This window comes from Bidens hawaiensis, unplaced genomic scaffold, assembly GCF_021521415.1.
Source record: "Bidens hawaiensis isolate Kalapana, Puna unplaced genomic scaffold, B.hawaiensis_p1.1 tig00002717_1, whole genome shotgun sequence".
NCBI classification, from domain to species: Eukaryota; Viridiplantae; Streptophyta; class Magnoliopsida; order Asterales; family Asteraceae; genus Bidens; species Bidens hawaiensis.
The window spans coordinates 2,674,259-2,678,757 of record NW_027491146.1 but is presented as its reverse complement, the minus strand read 5'-3'; the positions used below and the strand labels follow the sequence as shown (position 1 = coordinate 2,678,757).

Below are 4,499 nucleotides of genomic sequence, written 5' to 3'. Positions count from 1 at the left end.
AGTTATTATTATATATTAATTAGTTATGTTTAGGTAAATAAATGAATGAACATTGGTACTTCAAGCATTATGTGTTTTCAGGACATTGGAAGCTATGGAGCTTAACGAGGATATTTACGGGCTTGAAATGAAGTTCGGGAAATGAGAGAATGGAAGTGCACGCATCACGAGGCAGTCAAGAAAAGAAGATAGAAAAATCTGAAGTTTTACATCTTCGCGATACGCGAAGATGCAAAGAAGGGCAACTTTGCGATATGCGAAGTTGTAGAATTCTGGCTGCGACTATTTTGTCCTTCGCGATACGCGAAGAAGCATCCCTGTCATCTTCGCGATACGCGAAGATGCTTAAGTCGGCCAAAAATTTAGGTTTGCATTATATAAACCCCTTAACCTCCCCATTCGGCTGAGATCGACTTCCAGAGGCAGAAAAGCTTTGCTAAGACGGTTTCCAGCCATCCCGAAGCTTCCGGTTCATCGCGGGTTTGCATGTTCATCAAAGATAAGTATTTTGACATTATGATCATGTTCGGCTAAATCATTTGTTCATAGGGTTTTGTGTAAATCCTTTTAAGACCAGATTTATTATGCTTCATATTTTGAACTTGATTTGACTTTATTGTTTTTATCTTGTTCAATTATTGCTTGGTTGTTCAAACAATTTTTGTTTGCGATTTTTGATTAGTACATCACTTGTTTGGTTTGTTCATCAACATTTAGGGTTAGGCTCTTGTCATTGAACTAATAATCATCGGTCAATGTTACTTAATTAGTTATCATAAAACATAAATTGGTAATTGTGTAGATCGAGTTCAATTGTGTCAATAATTCGGTTAGGGTATCGTTTGTCATCACAATCAAACTATTAGGTCTAATAATTACTGTGAAATCAAGATAAGTAAATCTGGGATTAAGTTGATTAGCACATTACCTAAACCTAGAATGAATACTTTTTATTAATATTGTTTACAAAGTTTTTAAGTAATTGTTTAGTTTTAATTAATCTTTTTCTAAAAAGCGCTTGATATCGTCTGTCCGCATTAGTTTAATAATTAAATTAGTAATAATAAATTAGCACTTTCCTTGAGTTCCTGTGGAGACGACCTTACTTACCCGTACTTATTATAGGTATTTAAGTCTTAAAATTAATTGTTTGAATAAACCGCGACAGCCTACGTCAACCACTCCACTAAAGTTAAGATTAATACTATGTGTTCAATCTAATAATTATTATGGAGTCCAAGAAAATTTTTATATACCGTCTCAAAGAAAATTTTTAGAAAATGTTTGGGGTCCCGGAACCCCGACCGTTACTATGTGGGTGCACCCCTTAATATATATAAGTGTAACTTAATCAAAGGACATTGAAAGACATCTTGTGAACAACAGACATATTAGTCATTTTTAACATGAACATTTACAATTATAATACACATATATCATCTTATTTTCTTGACATTATCAATGTCGTCTTCAACCACTGGATGTGGCTCTCAACCCTCTGGATGTTTTCATTTGTAAATGAGATTTGAAATGCAAGCGCCTGGAAATTGCAAAATAAACTAGACGGCGTCTGGATTTGAAAACTAGGCGGATTGGTTTGTCAGAAGGTCGGAACACTGACCGGCCGCCGAGAACATTCTTAGCAGGTTTTTTACACATGACGCTTGGTTATTGGTGTAGAAAAACAGACGGACCGGTTTTTAAGTTGGACATGATGGAGTCGGTGGGATTTATGTAGAAATTTTTGGAATAGGATTTCTCAGTAAACAAAGTCAAATTTTAAATGAGAAACATGATCAGTTTTATAGATTAAAATCACAGAAAAATATATTATGGTTGTTCGTTTCGTTTTCTTTTATTTTGAAGTTACAACTTTTTAGTATCATAAGTTTTGATCGGAACCATTTAGTTGATCATAACCACTGAAATCGAATCTTAAGAAATATAATATATATCCGAATTGAACTATAAAAGGAACTTTGAAGTGCATAGTTATTGCAATTGCCTTCTTTTCTAGACACATCCCATAACACTAACCTGTCATTTAACTTACGCTATGGAAGTTGAAATCATTTCCGAAGAGAGCATTAAACCATCGTCCCCAACACCGCACCACTTGAGAACATATAATCTTTCTCTCCTAGATTATCTTGTTGGATATCCTTACGTACCAATCGTTTTTTACTACCCTAATCACAATGACAATGACAATAACATATTCCAAGCACTACAAAGGTCATTGGTTCTAAAGAAATCACTATCTGAAACCTTGACTCAGTTTTACCCACTTGCAGGAACACTTAAGGGCGATTCAATTGAATGTAACGACGTTGGTGCTAACTATGTCTTAGTTTTGGTTCATGGTCGTCTTGATGGCTTTTTGCACAAACCTGACCTTGGATTGATTAACAGGTTCTTGCCATTAGAACCTAGTTTTGATCAATCTAGTGTGGGCTCTCGTGTCACAAATGTTCAAGTGAACATTTTCAAATGTGGTGGAATCGCTGTCGGGTTGTGTGTTTCACAAAAGATCCTTGATGGGGCTGCACTCTACACTTTTCTAAAAGGATGGGCTAACATGGCTTCCAAAAGTGAAGAAGTTACCTATCCAAAGATAATTTCTCCATTAGTTTTTCCTGCTGAGAGCTTGTGGCTTAGAGACATATTCCAGGTTAGCTATCAAACAGTGCTAAAGGAAGGCAATTGTATCACAAAAAGATTCGTATTTGGTTCGGATTCCATAGCTGCTTTAAAAGTTGCGGCTAGTAGAAATGGAGTGCAACAACCAACACGAGTTGAGGTGGTATCTGCTTTGTTATGGAAGTGTACAATAGCAGCATCTAAAGAAGCATATGGTATCCAGAAAACTACTTGGCTAAACCACTCTCTGAATCTTCGTAAAAAACTTCCAACAAAGACGTCAAAAGACTTGATTGGTAACATGATGTGGGTCTCAAGTGCAGTGTGCAAAGATAACGACGAAACCACATTGCATAGCTTGGTGAACAAGGTGCATGATAGCATTGTAAAAGTCAACGATGAGTTTGTAAACGAAGCACAGGGTGATGAATGGTACGTCGCAATGCAGAAGTTACTTCAACAAATGGGAGAAATCGGCTCGGTAGGGCCAACAGAATATTATATTTTTACAAGTTGGTGTAAGATGGGTTTCAATGATATTGATTTTGGTTGGGGAAAGCCAAGTTGGGTGTCTGGCCTCATAGGTAAAGGATTCAAGGGGTTCTTCAATTTAGTGACTCTAATGGATACAAAATGTGGCGAGGGAGTTGAAGCATGGGTGACTTTGGATGAAGAAGAACTGAAGATTCTACAGTGCAATCCGGAGCTACTAGCGTATGCTTCGGTGGATCCAAGTCCGCTATCAAATGATCATGTCATATGAGTTAGAGATCTGTCTTAAAAACCAACGTCTTGGTTGTTAGTACTTTATATTGTGGCAAATAAATTTACATGTTCGTTTGCTTATTTTACCCGTCTTTTAAGCTTAGGTTTCTATTTTCCTGTCGTCACAACATGCCTAAGGGGCGCAGACATATGACTGTCAGTTGGTATTGCCTTTTCATTTAATCAAAGTGTGTTACGAAGTGGAGCATATTTGATTGAGAATATTAGTTGATCAAGAAGGGAATTAAATACCATCTGTTCGATCACAAAGATTTTAATTTACAAAAATAAGTTACAAGGATTTGGTTACAAAGGCATCCGAGCCTTTAGACGTCCATCAACTAGAGATTCTTGCATTCTATTATTTTACAAGCTCTCTTGCTTATTTTACCGCTCTTTTAAGCTTAGGTTTCTATTTTTCTATTATCGCACCGTGCCTCAATGGCGGAGACATATGACTGTTAGTTGGTGTTAATTTTTCATTTAATAAAAGTTTAGTGGAAAATATTTGATTTAAATATTAGTGAATACAAGGGAATTAAATACCCTTTGTTCGATTACAAAGATTAAATTTACAAACATAAGTTACAAGGATTGAGTCACAAAATCATGCAAGGCACTAGATATCTATCGCCTAAAGATTCTTCTATTCCTCTCACTTTCGATCCTTGTAATTAACTTACTCCTAATTACCTGAAAACACTTTTTAAAATACATTAGCTAAAGCTGGTGAATGATGCTCACAAACTCGAAAGAATTTTCATAAACCATTAAGACAATCACCAATCCTTTCAACAAACTCAATATGCCTCATCCTGAGTCATCACTACTAAACATACACATAACGGTTTCTGAGGAGTTATGTGCCCTTATTGTCAACATCATTACAAAACGTTTAAGTTTTAACGACGACAAAAGTCGTTGCTAAAGCCCCAAATGTCGCCGCTAAAAGTACTAGCGACAACATGTTGCCGCTGTTGAGTTGCCGCTAGTTCTTAGTTGCTATTGATCATTTGTCACCACTAATAATGTCTCCGCTAAAAGGTGTGGTCACTAAAGTCAAATTCGTCGCTAATTAGTCACCGCTAATACTT

The 4,499-nt window shown here is 36.3% G+C and overlaps 1 pseudogene; it reads left to right on the top strand.

Annotated features, from left to right (window-relative positions):
- The first annotated feature begins 1,977 nt into the window (after nt 1-1,977).
- On the top strand, nt 1,978-3,403 carry LOC143620861 (epi-neemfruitin B 7-O-acetyltransferse L7AT pseudogene; annotated as a pseudogene).
- Nucleotides 3,404-4,499: the final 1,096 nt, after the last annotated feature.